This window comes from Cibotium barometz, chromosome 43 (assembly GCF_041138505.1).
Source record: "Cibotium barometz isolate CiBa-2024 chromosome 43, ASM4113850v1, whole genome shotgun sequence".
In the NCBI taxonomy this organism is placed as follows: domain Eukaryota; kingdom Viridiplantae; phylum Streptophyta; class Polypodiopsida; order Cyatheales; family Cibotiaceae; genus Cibotium; species Cibotium barometz.
Window position 1 is genome coordinate 18,312,054 of NC_141088.1, and position 24,380 is coordinate 18,336,433.

The following is a 24,380-nucleotide window of genomic DNA, read 5'->3' on the forward strand; positions in this document are numbered from 1 at the left end:
GTGGGGTAGAATGTAAGATTCCTCCCCCAACACCCTTTTGATGTCTAGTATCTTTCCCTGTAATCAATCCCTCTTCAGAAATATAAAGACCTTGTTTCTAACTGTTTTAACCTAGAGAGAGAAAATATTCTAGAGAGAGAATACTCAGATTTTTAATATTTTTGGATAGAAAATTTCTTCATCTTATTAAAATAAGTTCCCCTGAAACACAAATTCAAAAAGAACTTTCCAATGTGCAATTGGAATTAATTGGAAATGGGTATAAAGGACCTTAGCCTAAGGGTCTAGATTTTCAGAAATTTTTAGATTATGGTCCAATTAAGGTTCCTATGGGCCAATAGTGTCAATCCATGTGTAGGGAGGGGATAAATCCAATTTGTAAAAGAAGATACCCAAAAATGAGTAAATGCTCACATAAGATGAAGAGTTGAAAATGTACAAGGTTTATTAGTAAAAAACTATGAGCAATATTAAAAATATGAGATATTTTGGGTATCCAAAAAATGAGTAAATGCTCACATAAGATGAAGAGTTGAAAATGTACAAGGTTTATTAGTAAAAAACTATGAGCAATATTAAAATGATTCCATTATGACACATATGTAAGGAAGGGGAGTTCTTTAAAGGAGGTGCATATTTCACATAAGATGAAGAGTTGAAAATGTACAAGGTTTATTAGTAAAAAAACTATGAGCAATATTAAAATGATTCCATTATGACACATATGTAAGGAAGGGGAGTTCTTTAAAGGAGGTGCATATTTCACATAAGATGAAGAGTTGAAAATGTACAAGATTTATTAGTAAAAAACTATGAGCAATATTAAAATGATTCCATTATGACACATATGTAAGGAAGGGGAGTTCTTTAAAGGAGGTGCATATTTCACATGCTTGAATGAGTTTTAAACTCATAAAAATTGAGATATTTCATCTCTCCTCTCTCCTCATTCAAGTCTAGTTCCAAAAAGTTAGCTTAACTGACCTAAAAATGGTCAAATATTGACCAAACTGATTTAGAAAATTCTAGAATTAGTTTGTTTGGTTAGGAGCTCAATTTTTCCTATAAATAGAAGCCTCCCCCTTGTTGAAAAATATATAGTGTTTATGCATCGTTACTCTACTCCACCTAAGCCAAGAACTATGAATTCATTAATAATTCACTAGTTTTTGGAGCTTCCCTCTTTCTTCAATCCCCATTGGTGCCATCAACATACTTAACCAATTGATTAGTTGGGGGCCTCTACCGTGAACAAAGAATCAAGCAATTTGTAAGATAATTAGTGAATATTGATCTTTTCTATAAATTCTCAATGTTTCTCTCTTCTCAACCCCTCTCAAGCTTGAGAAGCTTAATTGGTATGGTTTTTTGAATGCTATTGAAGTGAATTGATGAATGTTAGTGAAGAGTTACATAATTTAATAAATGCTATTGAAGTTAATTTCCATTTATGTTTAAATTCTAATGGTTTTTATGTAATTTCTCTCTCTCACTCAAGAAATGGTCATACTCATGACCCATTCTCAATCCAAATCAAGATTTTCATAAAGCTTTTCCTTAACCCAAGATTAAGCTATGCTTGAGGCCAAATTAATGGTTTTTTTCCTATGCTTTTAGTTTATGTATATTGATGATTCAATCCATTATGGATTAATGATCCAATTAGAAGGGATATCTACTCCTTCTCTCTTCACATCATGTAATATCTCAATGTAAGTTGATTGCACTCTATCGATGCATGAACATAAGGGCCATATAAATAGATAAGAACTTATTACCACTTTTCTACCATCTAGCCATATGTCCAATAGATAGAACATACATAGCTCTATGTATGCTCTATGCTCTGTTTATGCTCCATACATGCTACACATGCACTATGTATGCTCTATTTATGCATACATAGAGCTATGCATGATCCATTTATGCATATATATAGAGCTTTGTATGTTCTATTTATTGGATACGTAAAGTTGTGCATGCACCATGAACCTTTATATGCTATATGTATGCAGACATAGAACTATGTATTCTCTATGTATGTATGCATAGATCTATACATGCTATATGTATGCATGAATGGATCATACATAGCTCTACGTATGCCCTATGAATGCATACATAGAGCATACAGAGCTCTATGTATGAATAAATAGAGCATACATAGCTATATGTAGGCTCATGTATGCAGACAGAGTTCTTAATACCACCTAGATTGAAACAAGTAAGGGTGGTTAATGCATTTTCTTAAATGATGTAAGAACCTACTTTCTTATATGCATCATGAAATAAAAAAGTATGTGTGCGGTGTACGTAAGAGTTGAATGCAAGGAAAGATTTTCAATGGAGAGGTTCTAACTATAGTGCATCGCGTGTATGTGTTAGTGTATAGTGCATGAGTGGTGTAAAAAGTTGAGAGATTTTTAATAAATCTCTCCTCTAGAAAAGTAATGTTTGACGCCTATGCTTGCTCGTCTCACACAATTGACTTGACTTAGACTCTTATGTGTGTCTTTCAATCGCAGGCAGCTTGGATAATGATATATACATGAAAAAATTAAAGAGAAAAGGATAAATGATAGCTCTCCACCATGTTTTAAGGTTTTAAGCAACACAAGAGGATAATTTTTTAACCCATCCTCCACTTTTTTGGCATCTAGGTATCTCCCCGAAAGTGACACAAATGGAAAGCCCAAATACACACACTCACTAGCTTAAGACTAACCAAGATAATTTCACTTACATTTCTCTTAGCGCCACGGATCTTATATCCTCACCCGCTATATTGGAGAAGAGGAAACCACGTTGATGCTAGTTATTACTTGAGAACACCCACCTCCCATTGTCATGGTAAGAGTTGTCTATGTAGAGCTTGGGACCCTCAACGGAGAAGAGATCTCTCACACTCTCACGTGCACAAAGCAATGAAGGAGGTAGTGTGCTCACCCAGTCCCAAAAGAGTATACATGGGAGATGCAGAGAGACAAGGAGCGAAAGAAGGTGCTACATGGTGGTAGTTAGACTTTTAGAGCCTCATATCTCCTCCTTCTCGGGGGTGTACTTTTAGGAAGACCTTAATATAGCGTGTATTTAAAGGGTATTAAAAATATAGAAATCCCCTTATGTAGGTAGATACCTATAAATGTTTCTCAAAATATTTGTTTAAAAAACCTCCTAATGATCCCACATAGTAGATTTACATATTTTTAAGTGAACACCCCTCAATGTTTCCACCGAGGTGTAATCCTCATTCTCCAAGACCCATAGTGATTCCTTGTGTTGATTTCCTCATATTTCTACTTGGCAAGTGTTACAAGAAGTGGGGTTGGGCCTACACCTCTCACCATCCTTAGTGTGGCTCTTGAGACAAGCATGAGCGTCAGGGGCATGAATCTCGAGGGTGTGAACTTTTAACTAGCATGAGCCTCATGGGCGTGAACCTTCACGGAGTTAGCTAATTGCATAGCTCATTCACAAACACATGCACTTTCACAATGCATTCACAGGTTCTTCATAAAAACATATCTACCTTCATAGCACTCACTTGAGATTCACACACATCCACTCTTGAACCCATTGATTGAACTACATATGATCTTGTGACACAATGATCTAGATTACACTTAATTTGAGACCACTCAGGTTGTGAACTAGCTTTAGGCCACTCCACCTTTGTATATATTCTTGTTTTTTTTCTTTTTCTCTCTGCTTTCCTCTTTTTCTTACCTTGCATCCACACACACCCACCATACACAATCACACTTCCTTGTTGGAGGAGTTGCATGCTACTCGAGTAGTCATTCATTTATCTTTAGTTCATCATCATTATTTTTAGTTACTTTGTGCTTTAACGTTGATTTATTGAATTAGAGAAATATGTGATTCTTGATGTTTTCACGTTGTGATTCTTGATTTTGTAAAGCATAATTCAGTGTTGTAATGATAATTGTGTGGCATAGTACCCTACCCCAAAGGAAACACACCTACACATGCATTTAGATTAGTTCACTTCATGCAAAACACACAAACGCCCACATAGAGAACAACAAAAAACCATAAAACAAATAGAAAATAACAAAAAAAATTCAAAACAAAAAAACAAAAAGAGACATTATTGAAAGAAACAGGAGTGCGAAAGGGTAAAACAACAAACTTAACATCTATGTAAGGAGTCTTCATTGGAACACAGAGCCACACTTCCCTTCCCCTTGAAAAGCTAAAATTGTGTCTTGCAAACATTCTTGACTAAAGGAGATATCTTTTTGAGGAGGTTAACCATATGTATTTGCGGTCTTGGTAAGTGATTGTGTCATTTACCGCTAGCCTTCTATATGAATTCACTGAGACTCAGGTCTCCTTGTGTTCTCCCCTACCACAACAAATCACGGGATGGGAATTGAGCAATTCCTAACCCCATATCTCTTGAAAAACCCTTTTTCAAAACCCAGTCTTCCTCAATGAAAATCACATATCTCGTATCTCTCGGTTGATCCATCCATCAATTCCTCTAGGTGCATGTCCCATGCACATGATGAGATCCATGTTGGTGTGTGAATTTTCAAGGCACTCATCGATGCGACGACCATGTCATGCCCATGAGCTCGAGTATGGAATATGTCGTGATATACGAGCACTAAAGTGACAGGATCAACTTATGGTAAGTGATGCTTCTTATTTATTGTGCATTATACATTCAAGTTTTACATGATCATGATAGGAAAGTTATTAGAAACCTGCATGTAGGTGTGATCTTTGTTGATGACGAGGATTAGGGGCATGGGATTGATCCATCTATGCTTCCTTACATGCGACATGATCAAGTGGTTTATAAATGGAGACATAGTCTCATCCTTTGCCTCTTGTTCCTCAATCTGAGAAAGATGGAAATCATTCCTTGCCCGATTGCCAATAGCCTCTCATATAGGCATATGATCGTAGACGCTATGGAGGGTGGCTGGGAGAGTCATTGCTGACTCACAGAGAGGTTTTTAGCTTTTTTGGTTCTTGCTATTTGATTGCACCATCTACAATTTCTAATGGTGTGGGCGAGGTCTTTTCATTACATAGATTTCCACATGCCAACTCATTCATAGGTCACTCTTATGACGTTTTGTGGGACTATCTATTCATGGGGCTCATGGCATCAGCTTGCTTGCTACATTAGGCGTATGACAACATATGGGATATGTGCTAACACTTCCTATACCACAAAAAGAGGCATTACGCATAATGAATGAGAGAAACTTTATATTGATGTTAGACCCTACACTCAAGAAAATATATTAGGGAAAATCAATAGTAGTAAAGGGAGGCATGAAAGAACTAATTGTAGTTTTTTGGATTGTGAGAATGGTAACCCATGAAATTGTTTTGCTTGATAATCTTGTCCTCCTTTCATCAAAATTAGTATAGCTTGATCAATATTTGTTGTAGAAGTGTGTTTAACATTAGTCTTTGAAAGATTAACACTAATCTATGATAAGACCTTGCTTTTGCACAAATCTGAAAAGATTTAACAGTTTCTACACATTTTCTTTCTCAAGAGCTGCATCGTTTCATTGTTGTTCTCTGTAATTTATAGCTCTTGAAGCTTTCACAATTTCATTGCAATTGTTATATAATCTTTGTCAAAAGTTGTCAAGATTCACTTAATCTTTCACCAAGTATTACTGTCTGTCAATTTGTTGCTTGTTGAGCAAGCCATAGTTGCACAATATTCAAGAAACATGAAATGAAGTTAAAGTTTGTGCACTTACTCCTCCAAGATTTATTGAAAACTTCATTAATCTTGAAATGCACTAAAATCTGTTCAGAATTACAATAAATACTCTCTGCACAGCACTTTGCAACTCTACAACAGTAATCTGAGAACTCTGCACAGCAATCTGAATATTCTTCACAATAATCTAAAAACTCTACACAGCAACCTTGATTTTCTACACATCAGTCCTTTTCTTGCAATGCGTCTCCAAGAACTCCAAGATTTAACAATCTAGGGTTTGATCTTGAAGAAATAAGGGCTTTAAGGATTGATATTTGAAACTATACGCTCTCTAAGCAAGATAATGCAAGAAAATCACTAAATATTTGTTACTAGAATTCTCTACAAACCCTAATTTTGAAAATCAAGAAATCAAGATCAAGAAGATCACGAACTTCAAGAAATCAAACAGTGAAGTGGATCAAGGTTCTGAAAAAACAGTGATTAATACAAATTTAAAAATGACTATCACAAGTTTGATTGCTAATCTTCTCAAGACTAGAGAATAGCAAATCTGAAAACTGTGTAAAGCTCAATTCTAAAAATGATTAACACCACTAATCATGATCAAGAAAATTATTAACACTAATCATGATCAAGAAAATGCATTTTCAAAAACTAAGTTAAGAGTAATCCAAAAATTATTAATCTCCTAATCAAAGCATTAAGATCTAAGCCTAGAGCTCAGATACCAATGAAAGAAAGTAACATCTAGGTTAGTCGTGAATTAGCCTAATTAGCTTGGATTAGGGAAAGCTTGAGCAATTAATACTAAGGAATGGCTGAAAAGGTATGTATCCAAAGGTTAAAGGTTCAAAAGGTATCAAAAGGTTACGATAGTCCTAGAGCACATGCCTTTTATAGTCTCAAGGCCCATGTTCCCTAATCCCACAAGTAAATGACCCTAAGCACTGTTACCATATATATAGGCAGTGATGTGTGTGAACACACTTAGGACCGTCGGGGTACTTTTTTCCTCTTTAGGAGGTTTTTTTCCTCGACTTGTAAATACGATCATTCTAGGACTAACTTATCTTTGTACATTGACACAATCTAATACACTGTGTGTTGTGTGCATTCTTGCTTCTTCTTCTCCAAGCTTTGTGTGCTTTCCTACAACCCTAATTCCAACAATTGGTATCAGAGCAGGCATCAGCTCCCAGGGCTACACTGCTAGCACCCTCCGACTCACGTTCTCCGATTGAGGTGAGCTTTCATGACCGCTTATAAGTCCTATACTGTGCATCTGAGGTCATTTCGGGCTCCGTTTTTGCATTACAAGTTTTGTACAGGTGTTTTCATCATTCTGTGCAGAAATTTCAACAGTGCAGTTTTCTGCATAACAGGCACACGTATTCTATTGTGGACCTTGCTACATAGCACGAGTTGTTTTCTGTTCAGTCTTTGCTTCATTACAGGTAGCTTTTGCATCAGTTTCAGTCAGTGGCCATGGCTGATAACAGCAATGATGTATTTCACATGTTGTCCCGCTGATGACAAATTGGATGGAGACAGCAACTACCCACTTTGGGCATACATGATGCAGCATGTTTTGGTTGCAAAAGGAGTGTGGAACATTGTGCAGGGTATGGATGTACGTCCAGGTTCTGTGGATGTAGAATCTGTTGAGGATGTTGCAAGTTCTAGTAGCTCTATTATTGCTGTTGTTTTACCCACTGCTGAACAAGCTCGTTGGGAAGGTAAAGATGCGCAGGCTCATGCCTTGAATGCACTTTCTGTCAAACGTAACATCACTCCACATATTCGTTCAGCTAAAACAGCAAAACAAGCTTGGGATATTCTAGCTGGTTTGTATGCAGGTCGTAACGAGGCAAAAATCTCTTACCTGCGTAAAGAGCTAGAATCGAAGATTATGCAGGAAGATGATGACATGAATGTTTTTCTTGCTGAGATTAAAGATCTCAAGGAATAGTTGATTTCTGCACGTGAGATTATTCCTGATCATTCTCTTGTGCAGACTGTTCTTGATGCTTTACTTGAGTCATATCAGACTTTTGCTTCCACGTGGAGACTTGTTACTGAGGACAGACCTGATGTTGTCAAGCATGATACTTTAGTCAACAAGCTCTTACAAGAAGCGCAGTCCAAGTAAAACAGGGCTAGGCAGCATGCAGTTGATCAGGTATTTGTTGCTGCCCCAGAGAAGAAGTGGTAAGGCAACCCCTTCCACTATTTCTTCTCCTATTAGTAGGTCTATAACTTCTTCTCCTTCCACAGGTAGCAACAATAGGTTTGAGAAGGCTCTTGATAAAGGCAAGAAAAAGATCAGGTGCAACTATTGTAAGGCAATTGATCATGTCATTAAGAATTGCCCTAAGCTAAAGGCTAAAGAGGCAAAGAAGAAAGAGTCAAATGCAGCCACAATAGCGGATGCTTCTACAAATGCAGATTCTGTAAATGTTGCGCAGGATACAGAATGGGCGTTTAGCATGTATTGCCAGTTTGACCCATCTGTACATGATGCATGTTTGGCAGTTTCTGTTGACTTTGATGTATGGTATTTTGACAGTGGTGCTACAAAGCACATTACCTCGCATCGTGATATATTCACTTGTCTTGAGGCTGGGAATACTGTCACATGTGACAATAATGCTTCTTACCCAGTGAAGGGCGTTGGGAAAATTATGCTTACTGCTGCAAATGGCAGCGCTTTCACACTTTCAGATGCTTTGTATGTGCCAGGGATAAAGAAGAATCTATTGTCTGTCTCTGCGCTTGCTAGACTTGGACTTGTAGTCAAATTTGTGGATGACAGATGTACTGTTCATGATTTGACTTCTGGTGATACGATTATTACATCTAGCACCTTGTTTCGTGGGCTGTATAGGCTCAATTCTTATAACAAGTGTGTGGAAGATTCAGCAAATGCAGTTTTTGGTGAAAAGGCAGTTTCAGATGCAAAACTATGGCATGCTCGTTTTGGTCATCTGAACTTTGCTAGTTTGCTGCGTTTGCAGAAATTTGATATGGTTGCTTCATTGCCCCCTCTTGAGGCACCATTGAAACGTATTTGTGAAGACTATATTTTGGGTAAAATGCAGCGTTCTGCGTTTCCAAAGGATGGTTCTATGCAGGCCACTCGCAAATTGCAACTTGTACATAGTGATGTATGTGGGCCTATGCAAACTCCGTCATTTAGTAAACACTTGTACTTCATGACTTTCATTGATGATTACTCAAGGCATGCATGGGTATATCCACTGAAGGCAAAGTCCGAAGTGTTTTTGTGCTTCAAACAGTTTTTGCTTATGGTTGAAAATGTATCCAATTGTACTATGGGCACCCTCCGTTCTGATCAGGGGGGAGTACATGTCTAAAGAGTTTGATGCATTTCTGGCTAGTCATGGGATAACACACCAATGTACAGTGCCGTATACCCCTCAGCAAAATGGTGTTGTTGAGAGGAAAAACATGTCACTTATGGAGATGGCACGATGTATGGTCAAGAGCCAAGCTTTCCTACATGCGTTTTGGCTTGAGGCTCTCATGTGTGCTGCATATGTACTCAACAGGTGTCCCACTAAGGCCTTGTAGTCTGTTACTCCATATGAAGCTTGGCATGGCAAGAAGCCTTCTATTGGTCACTTCATGTCTTTGGTTGCTTGGCCTATGCTTTAGTGCCTGTGCAACAACGTAGAAAATTGGATGATAAGGCTGTCAAATACATTTTTGTTGGTTACAGTGCTGAGAGCAAGGGTTACAGATTGTATCATCCGCAATCAAAGCGTATCTTGATTAGTCAAGATGTTGTTTTTGTGGAAGATGCTGTGCAGTCTTTGTTATCATGTACCAAAGAGACAGGTGTGAGCTCACGGGATGTATTTGATACGTTGTTGCCTCTGCTTATAGGTGGGAATTCAAATGTAAGTCCTAATGAGTCAAATATTCAGCCTATGCAGATTTCAAACGATATCATAGATCAGCCTATTTCTGATGGGAATTCAAATGTAAGTCCTAATGAGTCAAATATTCAGCCTATGCAGATTTCAAACGATATCATAGATCAGGCTATTTCTGATGCAGATTTATAGGATGTAATTTATGAGGATAGGGCTGAAAATGAGCAGGCTAGAGGTGTGCCTAAATGGCTGGTGCAAACCTTGCGTGATAGTAAAATTAATGCACCTATTTCTAGTCGTACTTGTTCAGGTTTTCAGCATGCCTCTTATGCAAGCACGCTATACACTAACACATACACACTATACACTATAGGTACACACTATACACTATAGTTAGAGCCTCGCCATTGAAAATCTTTATCTTTCCTTGCATTCAACTCTTACGTACACCGCACGCATGCTTTTTTTTCATGATGCATATAAGAAAGTAGGTTCTTACATCATTTAAGGAATGCATTAACCACCCTTACTTGTTTCAATCCAAGCAGCATTAACCATCCTTACTTGTTTCAGTCCAGGTAGCATTAAGAACTATGCATGCTCTATGTATGCATACATGAGCCTACATATAGCTATGTATGCTCCATTTATGCATACATAGAGCTCTGTATGCTTTATGTATGCATTCATAGAGCATACATAGAGGTATATTGTATGATCCATTTATGCATATATATATATAGCATGCAGATCTCTATGCATACATACATATAGAGCATACATAGTTCTATGTCTGGATACATAGAGCATGTATAGGTTTATGGTGCATGCATACATAGAGCATGCATAGCTTTACGTTCCAATAAATAGAACATACGAAGCTCTATGTATACATAAATGGCTCATACATCAAGTAAATACAATCCACTCACACATTTCAACATACATAACGAGACAGCAGTGTTGTAAGATGCTTACCGGAGAACCTAATTGAACTCGAGTTGCCCCGTTCTCCCGTCCTTGTCGCGTGGGAGATAGTGGAATCTTTGAACTTGGGCGATGAGCGTGCACCGTCCTTGTCGCGTGGGAGATAGTGGAATCTTTGAACTTGCAGCGACGAGTTCTTTGCTCACTCTTTGCTAGTCTCTCAGTCATGGCAGTCAGCTACTTGCTTCTCGCCACGCTGATGGTGTTGGCCTCCTCTACGTCGCCCTCATAGCCCAGGTGAGTACCGCTGATGAAGACCCTCTGCAGTGTATGTTCTATCTATTGGACATATGGCTAGATGGTAGAAAAGTGGTACTAAGTTCTTATGTATTTACATGACCCTTATGTTTAGGCATGGGTAGAGTGCAAATAAGTTACATTGAGATGTTACACATGAAGAAGGAGTAGATATAGATATCCCTGCAATCCTTATATGTAATTTACCACAAAATTGTTATTTTTTTAATTTAAAAAAGACCAAAAATGCATGTTCATTTGAAGGTATTTGGATAATATTATCTTTTTATCACAATGTTATATATTTTTAGTTTTTTTTTTTGTTGTGATTGTTGGCATGTAGTGATTGATTGTGGCGTGGCACTTCTATTGATGATTTTAAAGATACTTTAAATATTAAATGAAATGTCTTTCTATGCTCATAAATATATGAAAATGAAAGCATCATTTATCTGTCAAGCATGCACATGCGAAAAATTACGCTGAGAGATTGTACTTCCTTTCAAACTTGTCCTCTCTTTTAACTCGTACGTCCCTTGGGCCTGAAGTATGGGTTTCTTAGAACCTTAAAATAGTTATAAGACTCAAGCTACATGATTTGTGTTCACTTGCCCAGTTGATCATCTAGTGTGTTGCATCATGAAGTCACTAACACATGATTTGTGTTCACTTGCCCAATGTGTCCACACTTAAATATGGCTCTATAAGCATGATTTTTCTTAAACAAGAGTAAAGATAGTCCTATAGTTTTTAGGTAGGACAGTGGTCCCCAGACCCATATAGTGTAGTGGAGAAGGTAGAATGTGCTAGTCTTATTATTCAACATTGGTGGGTGATGTGATGGCAACTATCATTGGGTTCAAATGTTTACATTTATAGATATAGAGTTTAGAATAAAGTCGTGCAATCCACCTCCTTTGACAAATGCATATGCTCTACTTGGTTGAGAGTCGAAGAAATCTACATACATAATTTGGTAGGTGCTCGCGACGTGATGGTGGGGTAGGTCTCACATTAACTATTCGACTACTATCATTGGGTTCAAATATTTGCATTTATAGATGTATAGTTTACAATAAAGTAGTGCAATCCACCTCCTAGTTATCGTGTGCGGATCATGAACTTCACCAAATACCTAATGTGCTCAAGATCAACCATATCTGTAGGCATCATATTTTTTTCCCTAATGAATGTTGCTCTATGTCTCATAATCTTTGAAGCATAGTATGGTATGGTTTCATACAAGTTCCTACTAATATGTTTAGATCTATGGTGCTTCAAATATTTTCTTCCACGAGTAAAGGAAGGCTGCAGCCATATATATTTGTAGCCTGTAGGGACCCCAAATTGATGCTTTGTAGAAGAGTGAAAGTATCCTAATGACCCTAAGATTTCATGGGGATTGATGGCATTTGTGTTCAAACTTAGATCACGGGTTTTTCATCTTATGGCAGCGCTGCCGTAAGATGCTGACCGGACAACCGAGTTGCTTTCAGGTAGCGTTCACCCGTCCTTGTGGCGTGGGAGATAGTAGAATCTTTGAACTCGGGCGCCGTTCATAAATTGCAGCGACGAGTGCCTTCTTTTCAATATGTACTCTTTGCTAGTCGCTCAGTCATGGCAGTCAGCTACTTGCTTCTGGCCGCGCTGATGCTGTTGGCCTCCTCTGCGCCGCCGCTGCTCATAGTCGAGGTGAGTGCCGCCGATGAAGACCCTCTGCAGGACTTCTGCGTGGCGGACGGCGGCCCACTCACCCTCAACGGGCTGACCTGCAAGCCGTCCAACCGCGTGCAGCCCTCGGACTTCACGTCAACGCTGCTTCGTAACGCGGCACCCCTGGTCAAAGGACTGGGCTCCGCCGTTAACCTGGCCTTCGCGACCAACTTCCCGGGCCTCAACACGCAGGGCCTGTCCATCGCGCGCATCGACTTTCAGCCCAAGGGCCTTAACCCTCCCCACGTGCATCCCCGCGCCACCGAGGTGCTCTACCTGGCCCAGGGCATGCTCCAGGTGGGTTTCGTCTCCACCAACAACTCCCTCTGCCAGCAGAACCTCTCCCCAGGCGATCTCTTCGTCTTCCCCCGTGGCCTAGTGCACTTCCAGCTCAACCCCGACATGCACCAGCCCGCCCTGGCCATCTCCGCCCTTAACAGCCAGAACCCGGGCACCTCGCAGCTCGCCGCCGCCCTCTTCGCGGCCAATCCGCCCCTCCCCGACCAGGTGCTCGAAACGGTCTTCGGCATCGAGAAGAAAGAGGTGGACCTCCTCACTGCTAGCGTCAGGACCACCCTCTCCTAGCTGTGACGAGGAACAATGCCTTACTATATGTATGTTACAGAATCCATTGAAACAAGTATTTTCATGCTTCATAAACTATAATAAGACTATTTTCTCAACTACTATAGTGTTTAAGTTTATTTCATTGCTTATAGAAATTGTTGTAGATGTTTTTCACTTTACTATAAACTTTTATTTTCTTTACTTTATACTCGTGAGAGTACATCTTTGTGCCTTATATATTTTTATTATGTTTCACTTTAGTGGAAAAAAATATTATTCTTTTTTGGGATAATTATTTGTAACCTACACTCCATCCTTTAATTTGTACTTGTGAAAGTACGTCATTGTGTCTTATGGAGTTCTCTTGTGTTTCAAGTAGGCAAAATTTTATATGTTTTTTTTATAATTATTCATTATACTCTTAAATTTGCACTTGTGAAAGTACGTCTTTTTGCCTTGTAGATTTTTCTTGTGTTTCACTTATGCAAATTTTTTCTCTTCTTTAATTTGTACTTAAGAAAGTGCATCTTTGTATGTTATGGATTCCTCTTGTATTTCACTTAAGAAAAATTTTTCTCTTCTTTTATTTGTACTTAAAAAAGTACGTCTTTGTACTGTAATTATATGGAATCCCTGACTTGCTTGAGGCCTAGACATGATGGTATTTACCTTATAGTTCTAAGGATCATGACTACCCGTATATATCGAGGGTATAACTGCAGCTCTTTACTGGCAGTATATATGAGTAAATCTAAGATTTTGAAATTATAAGCTAAAATGCTATCCAGATGATGAATTCGAATGTGGTTGATATGATTTTAAAATCCTCATTAAGAACTCATGAGTTGAATTGAATTCTGATTGAGAAATGATGATTCCTGCTGAATTTTTGAAAAGCAAAATAAACTGAGCAAAAGCACAATGAGGATGAATGGGACGAGTCCCTATGTTGATGTTCGTAACTGGAATGACGATAATGACTTCAGCAAATCACTATGAGATTAGTGGATTCTGCTGACACATTGCTACTGTTAACTCTTGACCCAGTGGATCAAGTTAAGGGATGACAAATTAAAAATCTATAAAATTGAAATCCCCCATGGAGTACTGTTTAGATGGAAATTTTGGTCTAATAGACAGGGCCTGGATACCAACTTGACCCTTAATTTTTAGTAAAGGCTTCCCATGAGGGGGTGGATAACTATATTTGTCAAAGAGAAGTATTAAAGAAAGTTAGATCATCACAAGAGAAACAAAGTCCGTGTTCGGGCCATTTGGAGATCCCGCACGGTTTAGTCGGTATTCGCGAAATGAAACCAATACCACTTTCCAGTGTTTTGTAATCTAACTAATTCTGGTTTTAAGAAAAGATTGCTATCTTTATCATTTTCGTGCATGGTAATCTAACTAATTCTTATTCGCTATTTTTTGGGCTATTCTTTCAGAGCCTTGAGGTGATTTTATGGAGGAACAGTGAGAGAGAGAGATATTTTGAGATTCGGGCTGACCAGTACTGTTTACCCATCGGATAGAGAACGAGATTATGCCAAAGTTACTTCAACAACAAGGCCTCTTGGCTTGATGTTGAATTACTTGAAAGCAATAATAACACTTACTTGAGTGTCCATCCAAGATCCACACGCATAAAAGCATAATCGTGAATCAATCCTAGGACGTGTAATCCATGGTTCATCAACACATAGAAAATAAACCAAGAGGACAATTGGTGGGTTTAGCTACCATCTAACCTTATGCTCCAAATCAAATATAATGGAAAGACACTCTGCTAAGTGAAAGACTACACAACCTGAGCATAATTTGCACCCCCGAAGGCATGCACCACCCATATGATGCAACCCTATTCTTCACATGATTGTCACTTATGCCACTAAACAATGGGCTAAATAGTAGATGCATCCTTGAGAGATGATACTCTCCCAAGGTTCATGTTTCATGAAAAATCTCCCCAAAATATAATATTATCCCTTTCCTTACCAGAGGATGTTTTAAGAAAAATATTAAAACTAAATTAGAGCAAAGAAACATTCTCCCAAGTGTGGTCGTAGTCTCCCGGTTTGATCAGCCACTTAGAACTTGACATGTTAATCATTCCCTACGAAATCAGCAACCCCAACCATCTAATGAGAAACATAAAAAGAAAAAACCCCGAGTCTCATAAGATCCTAGATAAACACTAAGCTATCTCCTACACCCAGGAGCTCTTTTGACCTACTAACATGAAAGACATGATGCACACTCTTTTTTGTACTCTACCGAGGTGCTCTACCTGGCCCAGGGCATGCCCAAGGTGGGTTTTATCTCCACTATGCCTAAACAACTCCCTCTTCTAGCAGACCCTCTCTCCCGGCGATCTCTTCATCTTCCTCGTGGCCTAGTGCACTTCCAGCTCAACCTCGACATGCCACTACCGCCCCGCCCTTCCCTTCCCTTCCTGCCCTCAGCAGCCACAACCCGGGCAACTCGCACCTCTCCGTTGACCTCTTCCTGGCCAACCTACCCCTCCCCAACCACGTGCTTGAAACGGCCTTCGGCATCAACCAGAACATAGTTTTTCCATACCATAATCATATGGAATACACATACGAGTATGGAAGTATGATTAAAGTATGGTAAAAACCTCTAGTTTGAAATATACGTGCTTGAAATAGCCTTCTGCATCAACCACCAGAACATAGTTTTTCCTGGAATACACATACGAGTATGGAAGTATGATTAAAGTACGGTAAAAACCTCTAGTTTGAAATATACGTGACACTACTTTGTTGAGTATTTTTTTTTAAAAACACATGAGAATCCAGTCATAATATGATGGAGAATATGTAAAACTTATAGTTTGGAATGGTAAAGATCATGAATGAATGTTAAAACATTTAAACATTATAAATCAAAGTCTCATGATTCAACATGCAACTTGCTAAAGATGAAGCCAACAACAAAAATACTAACGTGCTAAAGATGAAGAAAGCTAGAAGAACATGAATGAAGTAGTAGCAAAGCTACTTAACAAGATCCTCATAAATTATATCATCATCGTCCCCCTTTGGAAAGAACTCAACAATAAGAGCATCATCATTGTCATCGTCGTCATCATCAAAGTCAAGGGCCTCAATAGCATACGAGGATGAGGCCTCACCACAGTTAGCCTCCTAAGCCTTTTCCTCCTCAATAGCCTCCTACAACTCTTGTAGAGCAATCAATTGATCACCATACTTCTCTTTGTTGAGCATTTCCAATGTAACCTCCATCTTCTCATAACCCCGCTCCTTGATTTTACATACATGAGATGAAGGTTTGTGTTTACAAAAACATGCTTTTCAGTATGTGAAGGTTTGAGCCCATTTCTTATTTTGTTGTTAATGAGAGAAAATGTGCTCCAATTTCTTGCACATGGTGAAACACAAGTGCCTTGAGAGAGCACTCGGATTCCTAACTACTACAAATTAGGTGTGCATGTCCCAAATGTTTGCCACCATTTCACACCCTCTTGCATTATTTTTTCTTCTTTTGTAATTGTACACAAAAATGAATCTCCTTCTGACTTGTACTTATCATACTCATCAAGAATATTTCCTTACAATTCTGCATCACCTTTTGTGTAAGCCTCAAGCAGAGTCATCCAATTCTTATGCACCTCTGGTCACTATCTTGGTATTCTCCTTTCCAAACATGATGCAAAACATAGCCCATAGTATGCAAGGGTGTATGAAACATATACCAACGCTCAATACAAAAATCTCTAACCTACTTTAACTTGGTGGAATCAACCCCTTGAATATTCTTTATCATCTCCACCATGCAATCCATGAGCTCATAGATAAGGCCCATGGTGGCTCCTTCCCTATCAACCAAGCACATAATTTTAAAAATAGGCACACATATGTTCACAATCAATCGAGCTTCTTGCCAAAGTGTTGCTCCATACACAATGGATGATACTTCCTCTTCTTTTTGAGCATGTGAAACCTAGAGTATTCCAAACTTATCACAAAGCATTAACTTTCGCAATCCCTTATAACATCTCTCATCAAGCAAATTGACCAACATAATAAACATATATGCAAATCGTGTAAGCGCAGGCCTAACCAAGTCCTTTTTACTCTGCTCTCTTCCGTGTTACATAGGAGACAATATTGATTCAAATCTGAAAATTCAAAGAAGTTATAGGTGAAGAAGAAACACAAGTGGGGAACAAAATGGAGACTAATGTTAGTGCACTGCCTATTTTAAATGGGCCTTCAAATAGCGTTGGGATATTTTATAGAGAAATAAAATCCAAATTTACTATTTTGTATTTGTAACTAAGGTAAATTTACACTACACGTCAGAACATTACACTGAAAATTCTTGCTCCATTGATGGAGAAGTGATTTTTTGAGTGCTTATCACCACAATCAATTGCTCTCCCAACTCCTTCATACATGAATGTTGCCATGCTCCACTAACATTCATTACATGAATGTTGCCATGCTCCACTAACTCATCCCCTTTCATGTCTTATTTGACCAATGATAACTTCGGAGGATGGCCTTTTTGGCTTCTCGGCCATAATGAAATATTTTGAGAAAACTAGAAAAAAATGGAACTAGGGTTAACCAATTTGAACTAAATGCATCCATTACTCACAATGCAATCCCCTTTTCCAATATGCATTCAATCAAGCCAATCCAATGACCATAATGTGGTTTCTAGGACTTTCATAGCAAGCTGGTTAGCATATGTAATCAAGGCTTAATCCATGAGATCAAGGTTTCTTCAAAGAAACTCGTAATTCTTGATAATGGATTCAAGAACTCACGAAATCCATCAAATAATGCAAGAAAATGTGTAGCAATTGATCGATGATTACCAAGAAGCCTCCAGCTTGTGTGATAAAGAAAAGTCTCTTCCTTGTGTAGATTTGCGAAGCACATTCTTTGCTTTGGCCCTCTTGAAGAAAGCTTCAAGAACTTCAAAATCTCCATATAAAGACTCTAAGAATGTCTTCTTTAAGCTCCCAATAGCATTACTAAGTTATGGAAGCCTCCATATCTTGCACCAAGTGTTGGTTGGAAGCAAAAGAAACTCCTCCTCATGCAGAACTCACTGCTAGCTTGTATGGAGCTTTGGAGATGCAAATCACACAAACTGTACTCAAGATAAGGCTCTAATGCTAATATATGGTGAGTATGATGGATCTTGAGCACTATGAAAGATTGAGAACACCATTTCTAGGGTTTCTTGATTCATGGGAAGAAGGAGAAAAATAAAACATTCCAAGCCTAAAAAATACTTCAAAATGGTGCTCTATGTGTTGCTAAAGATGTCCCTGACAAAAGTCCCAAGGATTTGTGTGGAAACGGCTACTATTTGATGAACCCTGGACATGGAAAGCTTAAACAAAAGTGGAAGAGAAACTAAAAATGTGATTATAAAAAAATTACCACTAATCACTCCTACTTAGTTCAAATTTGGTCCACATCTTTTTAAAATTTGGTCTTGTGCTCAGATTTAGTCCAAGAAATTGATCCAGTGCCCAATTCTTGCCCAAAAACCTTAGAAAAATTTATAGTTGAAGCAAAATTCATGCAATCCCACCATTTTTCATCTTCTTTATCAAGAAAATCAAGAAAACTCAAAATATTTTCAAGAAATTTCAAGAAACTTGATCAAAATCGAAGCTCTAATACGAATTGAAATGGATCTAGACCAAATATCAAAGAAATCAACACATAAAGTCCAAATCTAGCATCCGTTATGTTCAATTATGATGAAAAGAGAAGAAATCGACATGCACATTAGCAAAGAAGGTATTTGCATAAGGCCTAAGTGATTTAACCTCTCACTATGAGGGTGGCTATCCAGCTTGCCTTGAGCCCTAGACCATGAAAGGCCTTCTCCACAAAAGGAGACAAGAGTACATGTAAGTGTCCAAGATATGAATGACCAAAAGACCCCTACAATGAACCCAAGGCCTTATTTATAGTACCCTTTCCCATGGCCCATTATTTACATATTTTGGACCTTATTTTTGCTACATTACACCCAACAACTATTTAAATATTTTGGACCTTATAGTAGCCTTTCTTCAAATTGCTTGGATGCATCATGAACTTTGTTACCATCCCATAACATGCGTAGATTGTAGACGTTCATGTTCTTCACCTTATACCTCCCTGCTGGCTGCTCGAACTATCAAGGAAAGTAAAAGGTACCCCTTGTTTATCGCTACCGATGGTGGTAAGTTATAGTTAACTAGTCAAATGGGCCATGTACTACATGATGAATTTCGTATGCCAAATGGATTGACTCCATCCATTTCTACTCCAAGGCAAATGTGAGGAGGCTCTTACCTAAAGGCCACCCACTTATCTTTAATATGACTCCATGTTGGATAATCAACACGCACATGTATAATGTCATCTGTGGATATGGTGTTCCAATGCCAAGGCATTAAAGATGCAATGGATTTACATCTAAACATTGTTTGAATGCATGGAATGATGGGGAAGTGCCATAAGACTTTAGCAAGGACCCTTTGTCCTTTGGACATCTCGCCTATATCTCGATGAACCACACTATGGACACTCATGAAGAGTGGCATATTCTTGCCAAAAGACAATACAATTCTGTGTATAAACATGGTGTATGTTGTAGTCCATCCCTATGGAGTGTAACATTGATTTGACTCGTGCATGGTCCGAAGGCATATCATTATCTTCTAGTATAATTTTATTCTTAAATAACCTATATGATTTATCACAATGAACAGTTTAGGAGAAAGAGAAGACATTCATGTGGCATCCACTTTAAATACTAATCATGAAAACATATGAAACATATAGAGATGAAGGGACCCATACCCCATTAGTTTTGAAATGCTTGTATGAGACAACCCATATATTGATTTCAAGTTCAATATGTAGAGGCAATTGCGTAAAATAGAAACACATACTCCATGATAAAGTGGTAGACAAACAAGCCTATGCAGATCTTTCTCCTCTTAAGAAGCATGCTCCACACGTCATCATATGTCATTCTCCATACTTCTTCTTATGTCATCTTCTTCTTGGGCCGTTTCATGCTCTTCATCATGATTGTCTACTCTGTGACTTTTGTCATGTAGAGCATCTACCATGACATCCATGTCATGCTCTAGAACTTTATCATAGTCTGTCCAAGATTTCTCAAGTTCTAATCCCACCGAGCTTGGCTATACCCTTGTCATTCTCCATACTTCTTCTTATGTCATCTTCTTCTTGGGCCGTTTCATGCTCTTCATCATGATTGTCTACTCTGTGACTTTTGTCATGTAGAGCATCTATCATGACATCCATGTCGTCATGCTCTAGAACTTTATCATAGTCTATCCAAGATTTATTGTTGTCTGGATGCATAAAGAGATCAACAAGTAGATGTTTCAAGCGCTCTATGGAAATAAAGCCCATTTTAGAATGCTCGTTCTAAATTCTTTGACGTTAAAAATTTTGATACTTGCAATGATTGCACAGGCACAACATTGTCTTCTCTAAATCGATGAAATTTGAAATGTTCATAACACTCACAGGCTCCATGTATGTTGAATACGCATTCGAATGTGGGTTTAAATGAGGGGGAGGTGGACACTCCTTTCTATTTCATGCATGGCCTAGTCAGTACATTTTAATTCAAAATGGACCACCAAAATGATTAAATTTGAATGAGAATTTGCATGTTAAAGTGAAAAGTTGCAAGGGTCAAAATAAACATCAAAATAAGTGTCAAAAAATAAGAAATTTATTTTGACGCCTTTTTTCCATGGTTTTTTCAATGGATATTTCAATGCTTATTTTGACTCTGGGGATTTTTAATAGAATCGCACTGAGTCACTTATTGTGATTTCACATTTTTGTAGGTTTCAAAAGAGGGGCTTATTTCTTTGGTATTCTCTCCTCTCTACACCCCCTCCATCCCTTAGGATTGAACCTAAGCCCTTCCCTTAACTCTTTCTTCTAATTCTCTCATGCTACAAGCCCTAGCATGTGACACTAGCTTGTAGGTAGCCCTTCTACTTTGCCTGTGCTTTTGATTGTGTGTGTGATTTCAATGTTTTGTTAATATGTCTTATTTATGTTTGTTTTGTAGGGTTTTCACTTGTTTTCTCTCCAGGCTCAAGCTCTCTCTTGGTCTCTCCTGTTTAAGCCCTCACTCGAGACTTTAATTAGCTTACAATCTATTCAATAATCTTCCTATGTATATTCCCAACTCAAATCAGACTTTCACTAAACCTAATTCGGATACATGGAAATAAGACTGAAATCAGAAATACACGTGGATGACAGAAATGAGTCTGAATGCCATTGTAGAGCGCAGACGGAACTCCTTAATTCATCATATCCAAAACACAATAGTGCGGCTGATTAAAAGCCCGCATCCGTTACAAGTGGTTATAACCGCATTCCTTCATCGGAATGTCCCCAAGACATAATGAAAGTCCGACTAAGGTATTTTGCAAAAAGACTTACAAAAAGGAATTGCTAAACTTGAAAACTAAAACAAAGTAAAGTAATCATCTATGGTACTATAAGTAGAGCCCTAACACTGGCAATTCGAACTGATTTTCCATCTCCTCAGATGTACTAACCATCAAATTTTGACCCTTAGCCATATCACCTCCTGCTGCAACCACCCACAGGCGACAATGCCTCTTGTCCTCCTATCTACATATCCACAACACACCAGATTCCACTGGAACTGCATCCTCAACCTCCTGCAATGTGTGCTGTAACAATTGATTAGACAGCTTCATATTCTCTGCCTCAAGCTCTTTAATCTGCATGACATATTCCTCATCCACTTCAGAAGTAAACATAGCCTTCACCTTCTGATAAGGCTTTTAAATCCATTCTTCCATTTTCAACAGCAAACCTTCCCACAATTCTAATGCATGCTCTGTCTGCTTTCTTCATCACTTCAACATCTTCAGTTGCTATTATTACTCCTTGAACCTGATTCTCTTCTAAGATTTCCCCTTCTAACTCTGATAATGTAGCAATCCGAGACTGTAAAAACTCATTCTCTACTTGAATTGCTGCCACTTTGTCCATTGTTTGAGTCCACTCAGACCTGCATTCTTGCTTAAACACCTCTGTCCACTGTCTGAACAATGCTGTGGAATTCAGCACACCCAACAACTCCTCCTTATGTTGCTTCCTGAGCTGAACATTCTGCTCCTTCAAATCCTCTATTTCTTTACACATGTCATCCAATCCTGCTGCTTCATTATCAGCTACCTGCTTTTCCAAAGCCTCCATAGTAGCCTTCTGTCTCTCTCCCTGCTTAGCTTGCTGCCTTATATAATGCTGTACTGAGTATAACTTTGTGATGACCTCTTCTTCAGGTCTCATGGCTACATCCAACCCTGTGGGGATATGATCATCTGAACTGCTGGTGCTACAGGAGTAGATGGTACAGAACTCTGTAAAGCCTGTAATGCCAATCCGCCAGCGCCCTTTTGTTTTGGCATCTTTAACTTATGTCCGACGATAGTCGATTTAGGCTTGCTACCACCTGCTTTATCTCCCTCAAACACCACTAAAGAAGGCTTCTTTTTAGCCACTGCCTCTAACACCTCCTGCTCTGAATATCCGGCAGCAAGCAGATCCCCTTCATCAGTTGCCTTCATGCTTGACCCTGCCATGTATTGCAACTTTCTCTTGAGGTTTCCACCATCCACAGGCTCCTTCATGGTCACCTTCGGCTCTGCATGAATAGGATCGGAATGAAGCCAATCCCTATATGTAAATAACCCGGCCATGTATGGGGCTAAACGGTCCACCTAAACTTGCCTTCTTTTATCCTGAAGCCCTGCATAAAACTTCAATTTCTCCTGAAGAAAAAAACCCCAATCAATACTCAATCCTTTTTCTGCACTGTGCAGCACTGCATAAGATTCCTTACTCATATACAAACTTTTCACCAACAGGCACACCTTGGATAAAAACCAGGTACACTGCACTTGCCTCTCTGGAGATGCATTCCTAACCATAAAATACCCCTTTGTACCTTCGGGAGAACCAAACTCCACCCTCATCATCTGGTTGGTCACTTTTAAGACACTAGAATCCTTTGTATAAGGTAAATGAAATGCTGCTGCTACATAATCTGGTGTTACCTGCACCTATTGTGTGATAAACCCGCCGATAGATTTGAGGTAGTCGAACTGCTCCTTTGCATGCAGATTCTTCTCCCACTCCGACCATGGAAGATTTGCTAATTCCCACAGCTTTATCCGCCTCAGCCAAGCTTCTGTCTCAGCAATAGTCAGGTCCAGACAAGCCTCTTGCTCATCCAAACCCCTCTACCCCCAGTTTCTCTCATTCCCAAATACCAAATAGTGGAGGGAAATGTGTTCCTTACATTGATATTGACAATGAGATGAAGATTGAAATCCATGAGTTATGCAATATAGTATACTTTGTAAATAGTAATAGTATTTATGCTTTCCACATAATGTGCATTTCATTTTTGTTAATTATTTATGCTTCATTCTTCTAACAAAGAGTGGTCAATTAGGTAGAAAGTGATATAGAGGAAAGGTATTCCTTAAAGCATGGCAATATGCCCTCCTCAAGCAACTTGAGTGAAAGCGCGCCAATGTCAATTGGATATGTGTTGACAATATGGTAAGCCTCTACACTTTGCACCCATCAAATAGTTTTGCATCACTCATAATTTTTGAGTTTTTGTGTTATGAATATTTTCTACAGGGACCAATGCAAGACCCTAAATCCACCGATGATTAGGTTTGGCCTTTCTCATAAGGAACTATGTACATGAGTAATGCCTTTAAGTGTTATTCTCTCACCAAGCACACATTACAGAAGATAAAGTAATAACAGGTAAGCTTTAGAGAAAATAATGTCTCCTCACATTGTTGTGGTAATGTAAATATATCCCAAAGATTTGTTCATAACTTAATGGAGTAAACAACAACAAATTCACTATTGTCTCTTCTCACAGTTGTGGTAGAACATTGTTGGTGACCACTTTAAACTATTGAACGCATCAAGAATGAACATCTCAAACTCCCAATTATGTCTTGCATATAGCTCCACAATAATCAAGATTGAAGAGATTAAAATTTGATTCTAGCACTAGCTCGACTCTCTCATTCAAAGTTAGCCATTACTCTATAGTAAAAAGTTTTTCTTTTCCTATATCTATTCTCTCCACATGAAAATAATACCCATGCGACCATAGTGCTCCATATTTTTGAT

The 24,380-nt window shown here is 38.6% G+C and overlaps 1 pseudogene; it reads left to right on the top strand.

Annotated features, from left to right (window-relative positions):
• Positions 1-12,462: 12,462 nt before the first annotated feature.
• LOC147613633 (germin-like protein 8-2 pseudogene) lies at positions 12,463-13,143 on the top strand (annotated as a pseudogene).
• The last annotated feature ends 11,237 nt before the right edge of the window (positions 13,144-24,380 follow it).